Raw genomic sequence first — 12,486 nt, 5'->3', positions numbered from 1 at the left:
GCCTCTGATTCCCCATATCTGATTCCCCGCCTCTGATTGCCCACCTCTGATTCCCCGCGTCTGATTCCCTGCCTCTGATTCCCCGCCTCTGATTCCCCATCTCTGATTCACCACCTCTGATTCCCGGCCTCTGATTCCCCATCTCTGATTCCGCACATCCGATTCCCTGCCTATGATTCCCCACCTCTGATTCCCCGCCTCTGATTCCCCATATCTGATTCCCTGCCTCTGTTTCCCCGCCTCTGATTCCCCACCTCTGTTTCCCAATATCTGATTCCCCGCCTCTGATTCCCCAACTCTAATACCCCGCCTCTGATTCCCCAGCTCTGATTCCCCGCCTCTGATTCCCCGCATCTGATTCCCTGCCTCTGATTCCCCACCTCTGATTCCAGGCCTCTGATTCCCAGCATCTGATTCCGGCCTCTGATTCCCGGCCTCTGATTCCCTGCTTCTGATTCTGATTCCCTGCCTCTGATTCCCCATCTCTGATTCCGCACATCTGATTCCTTGCCTCTGATTCCCCACCTCTGATTCCCCATATCTGATTCCCCGCCTGGGTTTCCCCGCCTCTGATTCCCCGCCTCTGTTTCCCAATATCTAAGTCCCCGCCTCTGATTCCCCAAATCTGATTCCCCACCTCTGATTCCCCAGCTCTGATTCCCCGCCTCTGATTCCCCGCATCTGATTCCCTGCATCTGATTCCAAGCCTCTGATTCCCTGCCTCTGATTCCCAACCTCTGATTCCCCACCTCTGATTCCTCATATCTGATTCCCCGCCTCTGTTTCCCCGCCTCGGATTCCCCGCCTCTGTTTCCCCATATCTGATTCCCGGCCTCTGATTCCCCGCCTCTGTTTCCCCATATCTGATTCCCCGCCTCTGATTCCCCAACTCTGATGCTCCTCCTATGCTCCTCTGATGCTCCTGCTCCTGCTCCTGCTCCTGCTCCTGCTCCTGCTCCTGCTCCTGCTCCTGCTCCTGCTCCTGCTCCTGCTCCTGCTCCTGCTCCTGCTCCTGTTCCTGCTCCTGCTCCTGCTCCTGCACCTCTGATGCTCCTCTGATGCACCTCTGATACTCCTTTGATGCTCCTCTGATGCTCCTCTGATGCTCCTCCTATGCTCCTCTGATGCTCCTGCTCCTGCTCCTGCTCCTGCTCCTGCTCCTGCTCCTGCTCCTGCTCCTGCTCCTGCTCCTGCTCCTGCTCCTGCTCCTGCTCCTGCTCCTGCTCCTGCTCCTGCTCCTGCTTCTGCTCCTGCTCCTGCTCCTGCTCCTGCTCCTGCTCCTGTTCCTGCTCCTGCTCCTGCTCCTGCACCTCTGATGCTCCTCTGATGCACCTCTGATACTCCTCTGATGCTCCTCAGATGCTCCTCTGATGCTCCTCTGATGCTCCTCTGATGCACCTCTGATGCTCCTCTGATGCTCCTCTGATACTCCTCTGATGCTCCTCAGATGCTCCTCTGATGCTCCTCTGATGCTCCTCTGATGCTCCTCTGATGCACCTCTGATGCTCCTCTGATGCTCCTCTGATACTCGTCTGATGCTCCTCAGATGCTCCTCTGATGCTCCTCTGATGCTCCTCTGATGCTCCTCTGATGCTCCTCTGATGCTCCTCTGTTGCTCATGCTCCTACTCCTGCTCCTCTGATGCTCCTCTGATGCTCCTCTGATCCTCCTCTGATGCTCCTCTGATGCTCCTCTGATGCTCCTCTGATGCTCCTCTGATGCTCCTCTGATGCTCCTCTGATGCTCCTCTGATGCTCCTCTGAGGCTCCTCTGATGCTCCTCTGATGCTCCTCTGATGCTCCTCTGATGCTCCTCTGATGCTCCTCTGATGCTCCTCTGATGCTCCTCTGATGCTCCTCTGATCCTCCTCTGATGCTCCACTGATGCTCTTCTGATGCTCCACTGATGCTCCTCTGATGCTCCTCTGATGCTCCTCTGATGCTCCTCTGATGCTCCTCTGATGCTCCTCTGACGCTCCACTGATGCTCCTCTGATGCTCCTCTGATGCTCCTGCTCCTGCTCCTGCTCCTCTGATGCTCCTCTGATGACCTCTGATGCTCCTGCTCCTGCTCCTGCTCCTGCTCCTGCTCCTGCTCCTGCTCCTCTGATGCTCCTCTGATGCTCCTCTGATGCTCCTCTGATGCTCCTCTGATGCTCCTCTGATGGTCCTCTGATGCTCCTCTGATGCTCCTCTGATCCTCCTCTGATCCTCCTCTGATGCTCCTCTGATGCTCCTCTGATGCTCCTCTGATGCTCCTCTGATCCTCCTCTGATGCTCCTCTGATGCTCCTCTGATGCTCCTCTGAGGCTCCTCTGAGGCTCCTCTGAGGCTCCTCTGATGCTCCTCTGATGCTCCTCTGATCCTCCTCTGATGCTCCTGTGATGCTCCTCTGATGCTCCTCTGATGCTCCTCCGATGCTCCTGTGATGCTCCTCTGATGCTCCTCTGCTGCTCCTCTGATGCTGATCTGATTCTCCTCTGATGCTCCTCTGATGCTCCTCTGATGCTCCTCTGATGCTCCTCTGATGCTCCTCTGATGCTCCTCTGATGCTCCTCTGATGCTCCTCTGATGCTCCTCTGATGCTCCTCTGATGCTCCTCTGATGCTCCTGTGATGCTCCTCTGATGCTCCTCTGCTGCTCCTCTGATGCTCCTCTGATGCTCCTCTGATCCACCTCTGATGCTCATCTGATGCTCCTCTGATGCTCCTCTGATGCTCCTCTGATGCTCCAGTGATGCTCCTCTGATGCTCCTCTGCTGCTCCTCTGATGCTCATCTGATGCTCCTCTGATCCTCCTCTGATGCTCCTCTGATTCTCCTCTGATGGCCCTCTTATGCTCCTCTGATCCTCCTCTGATGCTCATCTGATGCTCCTCTGATGCTCCTCTGATGCTCCTCTGATGCTCCTCTGATGCTACTCTGAAGCTACTCTGATGCTCCTCTGATGCTCCTCTGATGCTCCTCTGATGCTCCTCTGATGCTCCTCTGATCCTCCTCTGATGCTCCTGATGCTCCTCTGATGCTCCTCTGATGCTCCTCTGATGCTCCTCTGATGCTCCTCTGAGGCTCCTCTGATGCTCCTCTGATGCTCCTCTGATGCTCCTCTGATGCTCCTCTGATGCTACTCTGATGCTCCTCTGATGCTCCTCTGATCCTCCTCTGATGCTCCTCTGATGCTCCTCTGATGCTCCTCTGATCCTCCTCTGATGCTCCTCTGATGCTCCTCTGATGCTCCTCTGATGCTCCTCTGATGCTCCTCTGATGCTCCTCTGAGGCTCCTCTGAGGCTCCTCTGATACTCTTCTGATGCTCCTCTGATGCTCCTCTGATGCTCCTCTGATGCTCCTGTGATGCTCCTGTGATGCTCCTCTGATGCTCCTGTGATGCTCCTCTGCTGTTCCTCTGCTGTTCCTCAGATGCTCCTCTGAGGCTCCTCTGATGCTCCTCTGATGCTCCTCTGATCCTCATCTGATGCTCCTCTGATGCTCCTCTGATGCTCCTCTGATGCTCCTCTGATGCTCCTCTGATGCTCCTCTGATGCTCCTCTGATGTTCCTCTGATGCTCCTCTGAGGCTCCTCTGAGGCTCCTCTGAGGCTCTTCTGATGCTCCTCTGATGCTCAACTGATGCTCCTGTGATGCTCCTCTGATGCTCCTCTGATGCTCCTCCGATGCTCCTGTGATGCTCCTCTGATGCTCCTCTGATGCTGATCTGATTCTCCTCTGATGCTCCTCTGATGCTCCTCTGATGCTCCTCTGATGCTCCTCTGATGCTCCTCTGATGCTCCTCTGATGCTCCTCTGATGCTCCTCTGATGCTCCTCTGATGCTCCTGTGATGCTCCTCTGATGCTCCTGTGATGCTCCTCTGATGCTCCTCTGCTGCTCCTCTGATGCTCCTCTGATGCTCCTCTGATCCACCTCTGATGCTCATCTGATGCTCCTCTGATGCTCCTCTGATGCTCCTCTGATGCTCCAGTGATGCTCCTCTGATGCTCCTCTGCTGCTCCTCTGATTCTCATCTGATGCTCCTCTGATCCTCCTCTGATGCTCCTCTGATGCTCCTCTGATGGCCCTCTTATGCTCCTCTGATCCTCCTCTGATGCTCATCTGATGCTCCTCTGATGCTCCTCTGATGCTCCTCTGATGCTCCTCTGATGCTACTCTGAAGCTACTCTGATGCTCCTCTGATGCTCCTCTGATGCTCCTCTGATGCTCCTCTGATGCTCCTCTGATGCTCCTCTGATGCTCCTCTGATGCTCCTCTGATCCTCCTCTGATGCTCCTCTGATGCTCCTCTGATGCTCCTCTGATGCTCCTCTGATGCTCCTCGGATGCTCCTCTGAGGCTCCTCTGATGCTCCTCTGATGCTCCTCTGATGCTCCTCTGATGCTCCTCTGATGCTACTCTGATGCTCCTCTGATGCTCCTCTGATCCTCCTCTGATGCTCCTCTGATGCTCCACTGATGCTCCTCTGATCCTCCTCTGATGCTCCTCTGATGCTCCTCTGATGCTCCTCTGATGCTCCTCTGATGCTCCTCTGATGCTCCTCTGAGGCTCCTCTGAGGCTCCTCTGATTCTCTTCTGATGCTCCTCTGATGCTCCTCTGATGCTCCTCTGATGCTCCTGTGATGCTCCTGTGATGCTCCTCTGATGCTCCTGTGATGCTCCTCTGCTGTTCCTCTGCTGTTCCTCAGATGCTCCTCTGAGGCTCCTCTGATGCTCCTCTGATGCTCCTCTGATCCTCATCTGATGCTCCTCTGATGCTCCTCTGATGCTCCTCTGATGCTCCTCTGATGCTCCTCTGATGCTCCTCTGATGCTCCTCTGATGTTCCTCTGATGCTCCTCTGATCCTCCTCTGATGCTCATCTGATGCTCCTCTGATGCTCCTCTGATGCTCCTCTGATGCTCCTCTGATGCTCCTCTGATGCTCCTGCTCCTGCTCCTGCTCCTGCTCCTGCTCCTGCTCCTGCTCCTGCTCCTGCTCCTGCTCCTGCTCCTGCTCCTGCTCCTGCTCCTGCTCCTGCTCCTGCTCCTGCTCCTGCTCCTGCTCCTGCTCCTGCTCCTGCTCCTGTTCCTGCTCCTGCTCCTACTCCTGCTCCTGCACCACTGATGCTCCTCTGATGCACCTCTGATGCTCCTCTGATGCTCCTCTGATGCTCCGCTGATGCTCCTCTGATGCTCCTCTGTTGCTCCTCTGATGCCTCTGTGATGCTCCTCTGATGCTCCTCTGATTCTCCTCTGATGCTCCGCTGATGCTCCTCTGATGCTCCTCTGATGCTCCTCTGATGATCCTCTGATCCTCCTCTGATGCTCCACTGATGCTCCTCTGATGCTCCTGTGATGCTCCTGTGATGCTTCTCTGATTCTCCTCTGATGCTCCTCTGATGCTCCTCTGATGGTCCTCTGATGCTCCTCTGATGCTCCTCTGATGCTCCTCTGATGCTCCTCTGATGTTCCTCTGATGCTCCTCTGATGCTCCTCTGATGCTCCTGCTCCTGCTCCTGCTCCTGCTCCTGCTCCTGCTCCTGCTCCTGCTCCTGCTCCTGCTCCTGCTCCTGCTCCTGCTCCTGCTCCTGCTCCTGCTCCTGCTCCTGCTCCTGCTCCTGCCCATGCCCCTGCTCCTGCTCCTGCTCCTGCTCCTGCTCCTGCTCCTGCTCCTGCTCCTGCTCCGGCTCCTGCTCCTGCACCTCTGATGCTCCTGCTCCTGCTCGATGCTCCTCTGATGCACCTCTGATGCTCCTCTGATGCTCCTCTGATGCTCCTCTGATGCTCCTCAGATGCTCCTCTGATGCACCTCTGATGCTCCTCTGATGCTCCTCTGATGCTCCTCTGATGCTCCTCAGATGCTCCTCTGATGCACCTCTGATGCTCCTCTGTTGCTCCTCTGATGCTCCTCTGATGCTCCTCTGATGCTCCTCTGATGCTCCAATGATGCTCCAATGATGCTCCTCTGATGCTCCTGTGATGTTCCTCTGATGCTCCTCTGATGCTCCTCTGATGCTCCTCTGATGCTCCTCTGATGCTCCTCTGATGCTCCTCTGAGGCTCCTCTGATGCTCCTCTGATGCTCCTCTGATGCTCCTCTGATGCTCCTCTGATGCTCCTCTGATGCTCCTGTGATGCTCCTCTGATGCTCCTGTGATCCTCCTCTGATGCTCCTCTGATGCTCCTCTGATGCTCTTCTGATCCTCCTCTGATGCTCCTCTGAGGCTCCTCTGAGGCTCCTCTGATTCTCTTCTGATGCTCCTCTGTTGCTCCTCTGATGCTCCTCTGATGCTCCTGTGATGCTCCTGTGATGCTCCTCTGATGCTCCTGTGATGCTCCTCTGCTGTTCCTCTGCTGTTCCTCTGATGCTCCTCTGATGCTCCTCTGATGCTCCTCTGAGGCTCCTCTGATGCTCCTCTGATGCTCCTCTGATCCTCATCTGATGCTCCTCTGATGCTCCTCTGATGCTCCTCTGATGCTCCTCTGATGGTCCTCTGATGCTCCTCTGATGCTCCTCTGATGCTCCTCTGATGCTCCTCTGATCCTCCTCTGATGCTCCTCTGATGTTCCTCTGATGCTCCTCTGATGCTCCTCTGATTCTCCTCTGATGCTCCTCTGATGCTCCTGCTCCTGCTCCTGCTCCTGCTCCTGCTCCTGCTCCTGTTCCTGCTCCTGCTCCTGCTCCTGCTCCTGCTCCTGCTCCTGTTCCTGCTCCTGCTCCTGCTCCTGCTCCTGCACCTCTGATGCTCCTCTGATGCACCTCTGATGCTCCTCTGATGCTCCTCTGATACTCCTCTGATGCTCCTTAGATGCTCCTCTGATGCTCCTCTGATGCTCCTCTGTTGCTCCTCTGATGCCTCTGTGATGCTCCTCTGATGCTCCTCTGATTCTCCTCTGATGCTCCGCTGATGCTCCTCTGATGCTCCTCTGATGCTCCTCTGATGCTCCTCTGATGCTCCTCTGATGCTCCTCTGATGCTCCTCTGATATTCCTCTGATGCTCCTCTGATGCTCCTGCTCCTGCTCCTGCTCCTGCTCCTGCTCCTGCTCCTGCTCCTGCTCCTGCTCCTGCTCCTGCTCCTGCTCCTGCTCCTGTTCCTGCTCCTGCTCCTGCTCCTGCACCTCTGATGCTCCTCTGATGCACCTCTGATACTCCTCTGATGCTCCTCTGATGCTCCTCTGATGCTCCTCCTATGCTCCTCTGATGCTCCTGCTCCTGCTCCTGCTCCTGCTCCTGCTCCTGCTCCTGCTCCTGCTCCTGCTCCTGCTTCTGCTCCTGCTCCTGCTCCTGCTCCTGCTCCTGCTCCTGTTCCTGCTCCTGCTCCTGCTCCTGCACCTCTGATGCTCCTCTGATGCACCTCTGATACTCCTCTGATGCTCCTCAGATGCTCCTCTGATGCTCCTCTGATGCTCCTCTGATGCACCTCTGATGCTCCTCTGATGCTCCTCTGATACTCCTCTGATGCTCCTCAGATGCTCCTCTGATGCTCCTCTGATGCTCCTCTGATGCTCCTCTGATGCACCTCTGATGCTCCTCTGATGCTCCTCTGATACTCCTCTGATGCTCCTCAGATGCTCCTCTGATGCTCCTCTGATGCTCCTCTGATGCTCCTCTGATGCTCCTCTGATGCTCCTCTGATGCTCATGCTCCTACACCTGCTCCTCTGATGCTCCTCTGATGCTCCTCTGATCCTCCTCTGATGCTCCTCTGATGCTCCTCTGATGCTCCTCTGATGCTCCTCTGATGCTCCTCTGATGCTCCTCTGATGCTCCTCTGATGCTCCTCTGAGGCTCCTCTGATGCTCCTCTGATGCTCCTCTGATGCTCCTCTGATGCTCCTCTGATGCTCCTCTGATGCTCCTCTGATGCTCCTCTGATGCTCCTCTGATCCTCCTCTGATGCTCCACTGATGCTCTTCTGATGCTCCACTGATGCTCCTCTGATGCTCCTCTGATGCTCCTCTGATGCTCCTCTGATGCTCCTCTGATGCTCCTCTGACGCTCCACTGATGCTCCTCTGATGCTCCTCTGATGCTCCTGCTCCTGCTCCTGCTCCTCTGATGCTCCTCTGATGACCTCTGATGCTCCTGCTCCTGCTCCTGCTCCTGCTCCTGCTCCTGCTCCTCTGATGCTCCTCTGATGCTCCTCTGATGCTCCTCTGATGCTCCTCTGATGCTCCTCTGATGGTCCTCTGATGCTCCTCTGATGCTCCTCTGATCCTCCTCTGATCCTCCTCTGATGCTCCTCTGATGCTCCTCTGATGCTCCTCTGATGCTCCTCTGAGGCTCCTCTGATGCTCCTCTGATGCTCCTCTGATCCTCCTCTGATGCTCCTCTGATGCTCCTCTGATGCTCCTCTGAGGCTCCTCTGAGGCTCCTCTGAGGCTCCTCTGATGCTCCTCTGATGCTCCTCTGATCCTCCTCTGATGCTCCTGTGATGCTCCTCTCATGCTCCTCTGATGCTCCTCCGATGCTCCTGTGATGCTCCTCTGATGCTCCTCTGCTGCTCCTCTGATGCTGATCTGATTCTCCTCTGATGCTCCTCTGATGCTCCTCTGATGCTCCTCTGATGCTCCTCTGATGCTCCTCTGATGCTCCTCTGATGCTCCTCTGATGCTCCTCTGATGCTCCTCTGATGCTCCTCTGATGCTCCTCTGATGCTCCTCTGATACTCCTCTGATGCTCCTCTGATGCTCCTGTGATGCTCCTCTGATGCTCCTCTGCTGCTCCTCTGATGCTCCTCTGATGCTCCTCTGATCCACCTCTGATGCTCATCTGATGCTCCTCTGATGCTCCTCTGATGCTCCTCTGATGCTCCAGTGATGCTCCTCTGATGCTCCTCTGATACTCCTCTGATGCTCCTTAGATGCTCCTCTGATGCTCCTCTGATGCTCCTCTGTTGCTCCTCTGATGCCTCTGTGATGCTCCTCTGATGCTCCTCTGATTCTCCTCTGATGCTCCGCTGATGCTCCTCTGATGCTCCTCTGATGCTCCTCTGATGATCCTCTGATCCTCCTCTGATGCTCCACTGATGCTCCTCTGGTGCTCCTGTGATGCTCCTGTGATGCTTCTCTGATTCTCCTCTGATGCTCCTCTGATGCTCCTCTGATGCTCCTCTGATGCTCCTCTGATGCTCCTCTGATGCTCCTCTGATGCTCCTCTGATATTCCACTGATGCTCCTCTGATGCTCCTCTGATGCTCCTGCTCCTGCTCCTGCTCCTGCTCCTGCTCCTGCTCCTGCTCCTGATCCTGCTCCTGCTCCTGCTCCTGCTCCTGTTCCTGCTCCTGCTCCTGCTCCTGCACCTCTGATGCTCCTCTGATGCACCTCTGATACTCCTCTGATGCTCCTCTGATGCTCCTCTGATGCTCCTCCTATGCTCCTCTGATGCTCCTGCTCCTGCTCCTGCTCCTGCTCCTGCTCCTGCTCCTGCTCCTGCTCCTGCTCCTGCTCCTGCTCCTGCTCCTGCTCCTGCTCCTGCTCCTGCTCCTGCTCCTGTTCCTGCTCCTGCTCCTGCTCCTGCACCTCTGATGCTCCTCTGATGCACCTCTGATACTCCTCTGATGCTCCTCAGATGCTCCTCTGATGCTCCTCTGATGCTCCTCTGATGCACCTCTGATGCTCCTCTGATGCTCCTCTGATACTCTGATGCTCCTCAGATGCTCCTCTGATGCTCCTCTGATGCTCCTCTGATGCTCCTCTGATGCTCCTCTGATGCACCTCTGATGCTCCTCTGATGCTCCTCTGATACTCCTCTGATGCTCCTCAGATTCTCCTCTGATGCTCCTCTGATGCTCCTCTGATGCTCCTCTGATGCTCCTCTGATGCTCATGCTCCTACTCCTGCTCCTCTGATGCTCCTCTGTTGCTCCTCTGATCCTCCTCTGATGCTCCTCTGATGCTCCTCTGATGCTCGTCTGATGCTCCTCTGATGCTCCTCTGATGCTCCTCTGATGCTCCTCTGATGCTCCTCTGAGGCTCCTCTGATGCTCCTCTGATGCTCCTCTGATACTCCTCTGATGCTCCTCTGATGCTCCTCTGATGCTCCTCTGATGCTCCTCTGATGCTCCTCTGATGCTCCTCTGATCCTCCTCTGATGCTCCACTGATGCTCCTCTGATGCTCCACTGATGCTCCTCTGATGCTCCTCTGATGCTCCTCTGATGCTCCTCTGATGCTCCTCTAATGCTCCTCTGACGCTCCACTGATGCTCCTCTGATGCTCCTCTGATGCTCCTGCTCCTGCTCCTGCTCCTCTGATGCTCCTCTGATGACCTCTGATGCTCCTGCTCCTGCTCCTGCACCTGCTCCTGCTCCTCTGATGCTCCTCTGATGCTCCTCTGATGCTCCTCTGATGCTCCTCTGATGCTCCTCTGATGGTCCTCTGGTGCTCCTCTGATCCTCCTCTGATCCTCCTCTGATGCTCCTCTGATGCTCCTCTGATGCTCCTCTGATGCTCCTCTGATGCTCCTCTGATCCTCCTCTGATGCTCCTCTGATGCTCCTCTGATGCTCCTCTGATGCTCCTCTGAGGCTCCTCTGAGGCTCCTCTGAGGCTCCTCTGATGCTCCTCTGATGCTCCTCTGATGCTCCTCTGATGCTCCTGTGATGCTCCTCTGATGCTCCTGTGATGCTCCTCTGATGCTCCTCTGCTGCTCCTCTGATGCTGATCTGATTCACCTCTGATGCTCCTCTGATGCTCCTCTGATGCTCCTCTGATGCACCTCTGATGCTCCTCTGATGCTCCTCTGATGCTCCTCTGATGCTCCTCTGATGCTCCTCTGATGCTCCTCTGATGCTCCTCTGATGCTCCTCTGATGCTCCTCTGATACTCCTCTGATGCTCCTCTGATGCTCCTGTGATGCTCCTCTGATGCTCCTCTGCTGCTCCTCTGATGCTCATCTGATGCTCCTCTGATTCTCCTCTGATGCTCCTCTGATGCTCCTCTGATGCTCCTCTGATCCACCTCTGATGCTCCTCTGATGCTCCTCTGATGCTCCTCTGATGCTCCTCTGATGCTCCTGTGATGCTCCTCTGATGCTCCTCTGCTGCTCCTCTGATGCTCATCTGATGCTCCTCTGATTCTCCTCTGATGCTCCTCTGATGCTCCTCTGATGCTCCTCTTATGCTCCTCTGATGCTCCTCTGATGCTCCTCTGATACTCCTCTGATGCTCCTCTGATGCTCCTCTGATGCTCCTCTGATGCTCCTCTGATGCTCCTCTGATGCTCCTCTGATGCTCCTCTGATCCTCCTCTGATGCTCCACTGATGCTCCTCTGATGCTCCACTGATGCTCCTCTGATGCTCCTCTGATGCTCCTCTGATGCTCCTCTGATGCTCCTCTGATGCTCCTCTGACGCTCCACTGATGCTCCTCTGATGCTCCTCTGATGCTCCTGCTCCTGCTCCTGCTCCTCTGATGCTCCTCTGATGACCTCTGATGCTCCTGCTCCTGCTCCTGCTCCTGCTCCTGCTCCTGCTCCTCTGATGCTCCTCTGATGCTCCTCTGATGCTCCTCTGATGCTCCTCTGATGCTCCTCTGATGCTCCTCTGATGGTCCTCTGGTGCTCCTCTGATCCTCCTCTGATCCTCCTCTGATGCTCCTCTGATGCTCCTCTGATGCTCCTCTGATGCTCCTCTGATGCTCCTCTGATCCTCCTCTGATGCTCCTCTGATGCTCCTCTGATGCTCCTCTGATGCTCCTCTGAGGCTCCTCTGAGGCTCCTCTGAGGCTCCTCTGATGCTCCTCTGATGCTCCTCTGATGCTCCTCTGATGCTCCTGTGATGCTCCTCTGATGCTCCTCTGATGCTCCTCTGATGCTCCTGTGATGCTCCTCTGATGCTCCTCTGCTGCTCCTCTGATGCTGATCTGATTCTCCTCTGATGCTCCTCTGATGCTCCTCTGATGCTCCTCTGATGCTCCTCTGATGCTCCTCTGATGCTGCTCTGATACTCCTCTGATGCTCCTCTGATGCTCCTGTGATGCTCCTCTGATGCTCCTCTGCTGCTCCTCTGATGCTCATCTGATGCTCCTCTGATTCTCCTCTGATGCTCCTCTGATGCTCCTCTGATGCTCCTCTGATCAACCTCTGATGCTCCTCTGATGCTCCTCTGATGCTCCTCTGATGCTCCTCTGATGCTCCTGTGATGCTCCTCTGATGCTCCTCTGCTGCTCCTCTGATGCTCATCTGATGCTCCTCTGATTCTCCTCTGATGCTCCTCTGATGCTCCTCTGATGCTCCTCTTATGCTCCTCTGATGCTCCTCTGATGCTCCTCTGATACTCCTCTGATGCTCCTCTGATGCTCCTCTGATGCTCCTCTGATGCTCCTCTGATGCTCCTCTGATGCTCCTCTGATGGTCCTCTGGTGCTCCTCTGATCCTCATCTGATCCTCCTCTGATGCTCCTCTGATGCTCCTCTGCTGCTCCTCTGATGCTCATCTGATGCTCCTCTGATTCTCCTCTGATGCTCCTCTGATGCTCCTCTGATGCTCATCTGATGCTCCTCTGATTC

The sequence above is a fragment of the Narcine bancroftii genome, chromosome 4, assembly GCF_036971445.1.
Source record: "Narcine bancroftii isolate sNarBan1 chromosome 4, sNarBan1.hap1, whole genome shotgun sequence".
In the NCBI taxonomy this organism is placed as follows: Eukaryota; Metazoa; Chordata; class Chondrichthyes; order Torpediniformes; family Narcinidae; genus Narcine; species Narcine bancroftii.
This window is presented reverse-complemented; position numbering follows the sequence as displayed.